Raw genomic sequence first — 11,255 nt, 5'->3', positions numbered from 1 at the left:
GGGCAGCTTCTGAGCCAGGCCCAGCTGCAGCAGCTGCAGGAACAGGATGCTCAGGAGGAGGCTGCAGGAGCAGCTCCATCCCAAAGGCAGCATAGCCCCCTGCCGGGCAAATCCCACATGGAGGAAGAGCTTTCCCAGCAGGAAGGTGCGCAGGAGGCAGAGCAGTCCCTGGGCAGCAGGAGCAACTCCCAAGGAGGGTCCCAGGGGGAAGATCGTGCAGATCAGGAGCTGCCCCAGCAAGTGTCAGACTGGAAAGAGCCCACGGAGGAAGAGATGTCCCAGGGAGAAGTCAACAACTCCCAGGAAGACTCAGACTGGGAGGAATACCTGGAGAAAGAGCTGCTCCAGGAAATCTTGGACTGGGAGGAAAACATGGAGCAGGAGATGTCCCAGAGAGACATCAACAGCTGGGAAGAAGTTTCCAACTGGGAAGAACACAATGGCCAAGGCTTTTCCCCAGAGGAATTGTCCCTTGGTCAAGATGTGTCCCGAGGGAACAACCATGGACACTCCGTACACTCCAGCTGGGAGGACGACAGCGACCCAGAGCTGGCGCCGGACCTCTGGCAAGTCGGGTCCAACTCCGGCATCTGGATGAAGCCCTTGGCCCTGGAGGATGACGAGTGGGACGAGGTGAGCATCCTGGAGCTGCCCCCAGAAGACAAGGAGCAGGAACAGAGAGCTTTTGTGGCAGATGAGCTCCCGCTGCCTGTCCCTTGTGAGGCCTGGGTTGAGGAGCAGAAACCAGAGCTGCGCAGCCCAGGGCTGCTCTGTGCCTCGCTTGCCCCCCTGGAAGGCCAAGCCCCTGGGAGATACACAGCTTCTCCCTCCCAGGCCCTGCACGGGCAGCCGCGTGCCCCCAGGAAACTTCTCTCCCACTTCAGGTGGGCGCTGCGGAGGCTCTTCTGCTGTTCCTGCCTGGCGGCACCGCCCGAGGAGTAGCACGGACACGGCAGCGACAGCAGCCACTGCTCCAGAGCCGCCCTCCCTGCGGGCTGTGGCACCCACGGGACTCTGAACCAGGCATCGGGGAACCAACAGGAACGGGATCAGGAGCGTGGAGAAGACAGAGATGGCACAGAGATGATGAAGGCCACAATGATGACAAAGACGAACATGAAGATGACAAAGGCAATGACAAAGATGAAAACAACAAAGACAAAGCAGAAGACAGAGATGAAGAAGGTGAAGACCATGGCAAAGACAACGAAGACAAGAGGAAGAAGAATAATTTAAAGATAGACAGAATAAGATTAGTGATAGGAATAAGAATTTAGGAATACATAGGAGAAGAAGAGGAATAGGAATAAGAATTATAAAATCCATAGAAGAAGAGGAATAAAAATTTTAAAGGTTTTAGAAGAAGTATAATAATAAGAATAAGAATAAGAATAAGAATTTTAGAGTCCATAGAGGAAGAGGAATGAGAATAAGAATTTTAAAATGTATAGGAGAAGAGCAATAATATTAAGTAGGATGTAAAATATGTAGAAGAAGAAAAGAAGCAGAATAGTGAGAATTAGAAGAATTATTTAGAATTCTATAAATGAAGATAAAATCTAGTAAATAATAAAAATTAGCAAATAATTTATATTTTCCAATGAAATTTTTTATGCACAAGAGCAGAGTCTCCAGATTTCCTTTCTTGTCCCTCTGAGCCATTGATGGGTTTTCCACTTCTGTCCCAGGGAGTGCCCTGGCAGCAGCGACTGCTCAGCCCCAGCGCCTCTGGATCCCGATGGGTTGTGGGTGGATCTCTGCATTCCCCGTGGATCCCCATGGGTTGTGGGTGGATCTCTGCATCCCCCATGGATCCCCAAGGGTTGTGGGTGGATCTCTGCATCCCCTGTGGATCCCCACAAGCGGTGCATGCATCTCTGCATTCCCCATGGAACTCCAGGGGCTGTGGGGGCTCAGCTGCTTCACCGTGGTGATCACCACGGCCTGTAGAGGAATCTCAGCTCCAGCACCTGGAGCACCTCCTGCCCCTCCTTCTCCACTGACCCTGGTGTCTCCACGTTCTTTCCCTCACATGTTCTCACCTCCTCCTCTTCTCTGGCCTGGAAAAAACTGTGCGTGCCCCACTTTGTTTTGATTTTCTTCTTCAATACCTTATAACAGAGGAGTTCCCCACCACTCCCAATGGCCCAGCCTTGGCCAGCACCTTGTCCATCTTCAGAGCCACCAGGGATTGGCTCTGCTGGCCGTGGTAGAAACTTCCAGCAGCTTTTCACAGCAGCCTCCTCTGCGGGGCCCCCACTATCAAAAACCAGGCCCTGCAAAACCAAAAGAGTTCTCCAAGGCCAGGCCTGCTCCGGCCTGTTCCCAGCTCCTCGTGCTGGTGTTGGGCTGCCAGGGTGGGCCTTGGTGACACGGGCACTCTGTGTCAGGGCCCTTCCTGACATGGTGGTGGCCAGAGACCCTTGTGACATCAGAGAGTTCCATCCTGGCCGACGGTTTGTAGGGGCAACGCAGGTTCCGGGGTGCTCAGATCCAGGAGAGCCACTCTGGAAGGATCCAGAAGCAACTCCCGGGATCCGTCTGAGCCACAGGCCCAGAGTGACAGAGGAGGACAAAGCCCCAAAGCCATCCCCGAGTCCTGGTGGCCCGGCCCCGTGCCCAGCTGCCTGCAGGCCCTCAGCGGGCAGTGGCGGGAGCAGGGTCAGGTCAGGCCTGCCGCTGTCACACACCGAGGAGGACAAAGGGATCCCTGGTGACATGGCCCACGAGCATTCCCAGTGGGAAGCTGTGATGGAACAGGAGATGTCCCAGGAGGAAGAAGCTGTGGGAGGGCAGCAGGAGTGTGGATGGGATGAAGATCAGAGATCCCAGGAGCCGTCCATCTGGAGCGTTCCTGAAGATTCCCAGGGGGAAGATGTCCCAGAGCCGTCCCAGGGGGAAGCTGAGAGGTACCAGGAGCTCTCACCACGGGAAGATGATTTGCACTTCTACATCTCCCCGTGGGAACACCAGAGAGAGCCAGAATTGTCCCCAGCGAGGGACAGCAGCGACGAGGAGCTGTCCGGAGTGGCAGAAGCCGGGGCCCAAGAGCCGTCCCAGCGGGAGGAGGATGTCGCCTCCAGCACCGGGGACAAAGCCTTGAGGTCAGTGAGTGAGGAGGAGCCCCAGCCTGGTTCCCCGCAGGGACCCGGCTCCCCCAGCCCCGTGGGCACGGCGCTGGCAGCAGAGGCAGCTCCGGCCCTGCCCAGCGCCTCTCCTGCCCCTGGCAGTCCCCCGGGGGCCGAGCCGGCAGCTGCTGCCCCGGCCGGAGATGCTGGGCAGGAGGAGCTTCCCGAGCCCGTCGCTGCCGGGGAGGAGGAAAAGGCGGTGGAGGCTTCTGTGCCCAGCCAGGAGCTGCCATCAGCAGGGACACAGAGCCCGGTCCCCGCCCCACAGAGCCCCCAGGGCTGCAGCCCGGCTCTGCTGGACTTAGCCTGGCACATCAGCAGTGACATCGTGTGCCGGGCCCTGCTGGAAATCCAGGGATCCGGGCAGCAGCCGCAGGGACCGCCGGTGGAAAAGGCAGCGGAGTCTCCTGTCCCCAGCCAGGAGCTGCCGTCCCTGGGGACACAAAGCCCACTCAGTGTCCCCTACAACATCCAGGACAGCAGCCCTGCCCTGCTCTGCAGGGAGCAGAGCAGCTCTGGGCAGCTTCTGAGCCAGGCCCAGCTGCAGCAGCTGCAGGAACAGGATGCTCAGGAGGAGGCTGCAGGAGCAGCTCCATCCCAAAGGCAGCATAGCCCCCTGCCCGGGAAATCCCACATGGAGGAAGAGCTTTCCCGGCAGGAAGGTGCGCAGGAGGCAGAGCAGTCCCTGGGCAGCAGGAGCAACTCCCAAGGAGGGTCCCAGGGGGAAGATCATGCAGATCAGGAGCTGCCCCAGCAAGTGTCAGACTGGAACAAGCCCACGGAGGAAGAGATGTCCCATGGAGAAGTCAACAACTCCCAGGAAGACTCAGACTGGGAGGAATACCTGGAGAAAGAGCTGCTCCAGGAAATCTTGGACTGGGAGGAAAACATGGAGCAGGAGCTGTCCCAGAGAGACATCAACAGCTGGGAAGAAATTTCCACCTGGGAAGAACACAATGGCCAAGGCTTTTCCCCAGAGGAATTGTCCCTTGGTCAAGATGTGTCCCGAGGGAACAACCATGGACACTCCGTACACTCCAGCTGGGAGGACGACAGCGACCCAGAGCTGGCGCAGGACCTCTGGCAAGTCGGGTCCAACTCCAGCATCTGGATGAAGCCCTTGGCCCTGGAGGATGACGAGTGGGACGAGGTGAGCATCCTGGAGCTGCCCCCAGAAGAAGACAAGGAGCAGGAACAGAGAGCTTTTGTGGCAGATGAGCTCCCGCTGCCTGTCCCTTGTGAGGCCTGGGTTGAGGAGCAGAAACCAGAGCTGCGCAGCCCAGGGCTGCTCTGTGCCTCGCTTGCCCCCCTGGAAGGCCAAGCCCCTGGGAGATACACAGCTTCTCCCTCCCAGGCCCTCCACGGGCAGCCGCGTGCCCCCAGGAAACTTCTCTCCCACTTCAGGTGGGCGCTGCGGAGGCTCTTCTGCTGTTCCTGCCTGGCGGCACCGCCCGAGGAGCAGCACGGACACGGCACCGACAGCAGCCACTGCTCCAGAGCCGCCCTCCCTGCGGGCTGTGGCACCCACGGGACTCTGAACCAGGCATCGGGGAACCAACAGGAACGGGATCAGGAGCGTGGAGAAGACAGAGATGGCACAGAGATGATGAAGGCCACAGTGATGACAAAGATGAACATGAAGAGGACAAAGGCAATGACAAAGATGAAGACAACAAAGACAAAGCAGAAAACAGAGATGAAGAAGGTGAAGACCATGGCAAAGACAACGAAGAGAAGAGGAAGAAGAATAATTTAAAGATAGACAGAATAAGATTAGTGAGAGGAATAAGAATTTAGGAATGCATAGGAGAAGAATAGGAAGAGGAATAAGAATTATAAAATCCATAGAAGAAGAGAAATAAGAATTTTAAAAGCTATAGAAGCAGAATAGTAATAAGAATAAGAATAAGAATTTTAGAGTCCATAGAGGAAGAGGAATGAGAATAAGAATTTTAAAATGTATAGGAGAAGAGCAATAATATTAAGTAGGATGTAAAATATGTAGAAGAAGAAAAGAAGCAGAATAGTGGGAATAAGAAGAATTGTTTAGAATTGTATAAATGAAGATAAAATCTAGTAAATAAGAAAAATTAGCAAAGAATTTATATTTTCCAATGAAATTTGTTATGCACAAGAGCAGAGTCTCCAGATTTCCTTTCTTGTCCCTCTGAGCCATTGATGGGTTTTCCACTTCTGTCCCAGGGAGTGCCCTGGCAGCAGCGACTGCTCAGCCCCAGCGCCCGTGGATCCCCATGGGTTGTGGGTGGATCTCTGCATCCCCCGTGGATCCCCACAAGCTGTGCATGGATCTCTGCATCCCCCATGCATCCCCAGGGACTGTGGGGGCTCAGCTGCTTCACCGTGGTGATCACCACGGCCTGTAGAGGAATCTCAGCTCCAGCACCTGGAGCACCTCCTGCCCCTCCTTCTCTACTGACCCTGGTGTGTCTATCTTGTTTCCCTCACATGTTCTCACCTCCTCCTCTACTCTGGCCAGGAAAAAACTGTGCGTGCCCCACTTTGTTTTGATTTTCTTCTTCAATACCTTATAACAGAGGAGTTCCCCACCACTCCCAATGGCCCAGCCTTGGCCAGCACCTTGTCCATCTTCAGAGCCACCAGGGATTGGCTCTGCTGGCCGTGCTAGAAGCTTCCAGCAGCTTCTCACAGCAGCCTCCTCTGCGGGGCCCCCACTATCAAAAACCAGGCCCTGCAAAACTAAAACAGTCTCCAAAGACAGGCCTGCTCCGGCCTGTTCCCAGCTCCTCGTGCTGGTGTTGGGGTGCCAGGGTGGGCCTGGGTGACACGGGCACTCTGTGTCAGGGCCCTTCCTGACATGGTGGTGGCCAGAGACCCTTGTGACATCAGAGAGTTCCATCCTGGCCGACGGTTTGTAGGGGCAACGCAGGTTCCGGGGTGCTCAGATCCAGGAGAGCCACTCTGGAAGGATCCAGAAGCAACTCCCGGGATCCGTCTGAGCCACAGGCCCAGAGTGACAGAGGAGGACAAAGCCCCAAAGCCATCCCCGAGTCCTGGTGGCCCGGCCCCGTGCCCAGCTGCCTGCAGGCCCTCAGCGGGCAGTGGCGGGAGCAGGGTCAGGTCAGGCCTGCCGCTGTCACACACCGAGGAGGACAAAGGGATCCTTGGTGACATGGCCCACGAGCATTCCCAGTGGGAAGCTGTGATGGAGCAGGAGATGTCCCAAGAGGAAGAAGTTGTGGGAGGGCAGCAGGAGTGTAGATGGGATGAAGATGAGAGATCCCAGGAGCCGTCCATCGGGAGCGTTCCTGAAGATTGCCAGGGGGAAGATGTCCCAGAGCTGTCCCAGGGGGAAGCTGAGAGGCACCAGGAGCTCTCACCACGGGAAGATGATTTGCACTCCTACATCTCCCCGTGGGAACACCAGAGAGAGCCAGAATTGTCCCCAGCGAGGGACAGCAGCGACGAGGAGCTGTCCGGAGGGGCAGAAGCCGGGGCCCAAGAGCCGTCCCAGCGGGAGGAGGATGTCGCCTCCAGCACCGGGGACAAAGTCTTCAGCTCGGTGAGTGAGGAGGAGCCCCAGCCTGGTTCCCCGCAGGGACCCGGCTCCCCCAGCCCCGTGGGCACGGCGCTGGCAGCAGAGGCAGCTCCGGCCCTGCCCAGCGCCTCTCCTGCCCCTGGCAGTCCCCCGGGGGCCGAGCCGGCAGCTGCTGCCCCGGCCGGAGATGCTGGGCGGGAGGAGCTTCCCGAGCCCGTCGCTGCCGGGGAGGAGGAAAAGGCGGTGGAGGCTTCTGTGCCCAGCCAGGAGCTGCCATCAGCAGGGACACAGAGCCCGGTCCCCGCCCCACAGAGCCCCCAGGGCTGCAGCCCGGCTCTGCTGGACTTAGCCTGGCACATCAGCAGTGACATCGTGTGCCGGGCCCTGCTGGAAATCCAGGGATCCGGGCAGCAGCCGCAGGGACCGCCGGTGGAAAAGGCAGCGGAGTCTCCTGTCCCCAGCCAGGAGCTGCCGTCCCTGGGGACACAAAGCCCACTCAGTGTCCCCTACAACATCCAGGACAGCAGCCCTGCCCTGCTCTGCAGGGAGCAGAGCAGCTCTGGGCAGCTTCTGAGCCAGGCCCAGCTGCAGCAGCTGCAGGAACAGGATGCTCAGGAGGAGGCTGCAGGAGCAGCTCCATCCCAAAGGCAGCATAGCCCCCTGCCGGGCAAATCCCACATGGAGGAAGAGCTTTCCCAGCAGGAAGGTGCGCAGGAGGCAGAGCAGTCCCTGGGCAGCAGGAGCAACTCCCAAGGAGGGTCCCAGGGGGAAGATCGTGCAGATCAGGAGCTGCCCCAGCAAGTGTCAGACAGGAAAGAGCCCACGGAGGAAGAGATGTCCCAGGGAGAAGTCAACAACTCCCAGGAAGACTCAGACTGGGAGGAATACCTGGAGAAAGAGCTGCTCCAGGAAATCTTGGACTGGGAGGAAAACATGGAGCAGGAGATGTCCCAGAGAGACATCAACAGCCAGGAAGAAGTTTCCAACTGGGAAGAACACAATGGCCAAGGCTTTTCCCAAGAGGAATTGTCCCTTGGTCAAGATGTGTCCCGAGGGAGCAACCATGGACACTCCGTACACTCCAGCTGGGAGGACGACAGCGACCCAGAGCTGGCGCAGGACCTCTGGCAAGTCGGGTCCAACTCTGGCATCTGGATGAAGCCCTTGGCCCTGGAGGATGACGAGTGGGACGAGGTGAGCATCCTGGAGCTGCCCCCAGAAGACAAGGAGCAGGAACAGAGAGCTTTTGTGGCAGATGAGCTCCCGCTGCCTGTCCCTTGTGAGGCCTGGGTTGAGGAGCAGAAACCAGAGCTGCGCAGCCCAGGGCTGCTCTGTGCCTCGCTTGCCCCCCTGGAAGGCCAAGCCCCTGGGAGATACACAGCTTCTCCCTCCCAGGCCCTGCACGGGCAGCCGCGTGCCCCCAGGAAACTTCTCTCCCACTTCAGGTGGGCGCTGCGGAGGCTCTTCTGCTGTTCCTGCCTGGTGGCACCGCCCGAGGAGCAGCACGGACACGGCACCGACAGCAGCCACTGCTCCAGAGCCGCCCTCCCTGCGGGCTGTGGCACCCACGGGACTCTGAACCAGGCATCGGGGAACCAACAGGAACGGGATCAGGAGCGTGGAGAAGACAGAGATGGCACAGAGATGATGAAGGCCACAATGATGACAAAGATGAACATGAAGAGGACAAAGGCAATGACAAAGATGAAAACAACAAAGACAAAGCAGAAAACAGAGATGAAGAAGGTGAAGACCATGGCAAAGACAACGAAGAGAAGAGGAAGAAGAATAATTTAAAGATAGACAGAATAAGATTAGTGAGAGGAATAAGAATTTAGGAATACATAGGAGAAGAATAGGAAGAGGAATAAGAATTATAAAATCCATAGAAGAAGAGAAATAAGAATTTTAAAAGCTATAGAAGCAGAATAGTAATAAGAATAAGAATAAGAATTTTAGAGTCCATAGAGGAAGAGGAATGAGAATAAGAATTTTAAAATGTATAGGAGAAGAGCAATAATATTAAGTAGGATGTAAAATATGTAGAAGAAGAAAAGAAGCAGAATAGTGGGAATAAGAAGAATTGTTTAGAATTGTATAAATGAAGATAAAATCTAGTAAATAAGAAAAATTAGCAAAGAATTTATATTTTCCAATGAAATTTGTTATGCACAAGAGCAGAGTCTCCAGATTTCCTTTCTTGTCCCTCTGAGCCATTGATGGGTTTTCCACTTCTGTCCCAGGGAGTGCCCTGGGAGCAGCAACTGCTCAGCCCCAGCGCCCGTGGATCCCCATGGGTTGTGGGTGGATCTCTGCATCCCCCGTGGATCCCCACAAGCTGTGCATGGATCTCTGCATCCCCCATGCATCCCCAGGGACTGTGGGGGCTCAGCTGCTTCACCGTGGTGATCACCACGGCCTGTAGAGGAATCTCAGCTCCAGCACCTGGAGCACCTCCTGCCCCTCCTTCTCTACTGACCCTGGTGTGTCTATCTTGTTTCCCTCACATGTTCTCACCTCCTCCTCTACTCTGGCCAGGAAAAAACTGTGCGTGCCCCACTTTGTTTTGATTTTCTTCTTCAATACCTTATAACAGAGGAGTTCCCCACCACTCCCAATGGCCCAGCCTTGGCCAGCACCTTGTCCATCTTCAGAGCCACCAGGGATTGGCTCTGCTGGCCGTGCTAGAAGCTTCCAGCAGCTTCTCACAGCAGCCTCCTCTGCGGGGCCCCCACTATCAAAAACCAGGCCCTGCAAAACTAAAACAGTCTCCAAGGCCAGGCCTGCTCCGGCCTGTTCCCAGCTCCTCGTGCTGGTGTTGGGGTGCCAGGGTGGGCCTGGGTGACACGGGCACTCTGTGTCAGGGCCCTTCCTGACATGGTGGTGGCCAGAGACCCTTGTGACATCAGAGAGTTCCATCCTGGCCGACGGTTTGTAGGGGCAACGCAGGTTCCGGGGTGCTCAGATCCAGGAGAGCCACTCTGGAAGGATCCAGAAGCAACTCCCGGGATCCGTCTGAGCCACAGGCCCAGAGTGACAGAGGAGGACAAAGCCCCAAAGCCATCCCCGAGTCCTGGTGGCCCGGCCCCGTGCCCAGCTGCCTGCAGGCCCTCAGCGGGCAGTGGCGGGAGCAGGGTCAGGTCAGGCCTGCCGCTGTCACACACCGAGGAGGACAAAGGGATCCCTGGTGACATGGCCCACGAGCATTCCCAGTGGGAAGCTGTGATGGAGCAGGAGATGTCCCAGGAGGAAGAAGCTGTGGGAGGGCAGCAGGAGTGTGGATGGGAGGAAGATCAGAGATCCCAGGAGCCGTCCATCGCGAGCGTTCCTGAAGATTGCCAGGGGGAAGATGTCCCAGAGCTGTCCCAGGGGGAAGCTGAGAGGCACCAGGAGCTCTCACCACGGGAAGATGATTTGCACTCCTACATCTCCCCGTGGGAACACCAGAGAGAGCCAGAATTGTCCCCAGCGAGGGACAGCAGCGACGAGGAGCTGTCCGGAGGGGCAGAAGCCGGGGCCCAAGAGCCGTCCCAGCGGGAGGAGGATATCGCCTCCAGCACCTCCGGAGAGGCAGAAGCCGGGGCCCAAGAGCCGTCCCAGCGGGAGGAGGATGTCGCCTCCAGCACCGGGGACAAAGTCTTCAGCTCGGTGAGTGAGGAGGAGCCCCAGCCTGGTTCCCCGCAGGGACCCGGCTCCCCCAGCCCCGTGGGCACGGCGCTGGCAGCAGAGGCAGCTCCGGCCCTGCCCAGCGCCTCTCCTGCCCCTGGCAGTCCCCCGGGGGCCGAGCCGGCAGCTGCTGCCCCGGCCGGAGATGCTGGGCAGGAGGAGCTTCCCGAGCCCGTCGCTGCCGGGGAGGAGGAAAAGGCGGTGGAGGCTTCTGTGCCCAGCCAGGAGCTGCCATCAGCAGGGACACAGAGCCCGGTCCCCGCCCCACAGAGCCCCCAGGGCTGCAGCCCGGCTCTGCTGGACTTAGCCTGGCACATCAGCAGTGACATCGTGTGCCGGGCCCTGCTGGAAATCCAGGGATCCGGGCAGCAGCCGCAGGGACCGCCGGTGGAAAAGGCAGCGGAGTCTCCTGTCCCCAGCGAGGAGCTGCCGTCCCTGGGGACACAAAGCCCACTCAGTGTCCCCTACAACATCCAGGACAGCAGCCCTGCCCTGCTCTGCAGGGAGCAGAGCAGCTCTGGGCAGCTTCTGAGCCAGGCCCAGCTGCAGCAGCTGCAGGAACAGGATGCTCAGGAGGAGGCTGCAGGAGCAGCTCCATCCCAAAGGCAGCATAGCCCCCTGCCGGGCAAATCCCACATGGAGGAAGAGCTTTCCCAGCAGGAAGGTGCGCAGGAGGCAGAGCAGTCCCTGGGCAGCAGGAGCAACTCCCAAGGAGGGTCCCAGGGGGAAGATCGTGCAGATCAGGAGCTGCCCCAGCAAGTGTCAGACTGGAAAGAGCCCACGGAGGAAGAGATGTCCCAGGGAGAAGTCAACAACTCCCAGGAAGACTCAGACTGGGAGGAATACCTGGAGAAAGAGCTGCTCCAGGAAGTCTTGGACTGGGAGGAAAGCATGGAGCAGGAGATGTCCCAGAGAGACATCAACAGCTGGGAAGAAGTTTCCAA

This window comes from Vidua chalybeata, chromosome 2 (assembly GCF_026979565.1).
Source record: "Vidua chalybeata isolate OUT-0048 chromosome 2, bVidCha1 merged haplotype, whole genome shotgun sequence".
In the NCBI taxonomy this organism is placed as follows: Eukaryota; Metazoa; Chordata; class Aves; order Passeriformes; family Viduidae; genus Vidua; species Vidua chalybeata.
The sequence above is the reverse complement of the archived record's forward strand: the minus strand, read 5'-3'. Positions refer to the sequence as shown.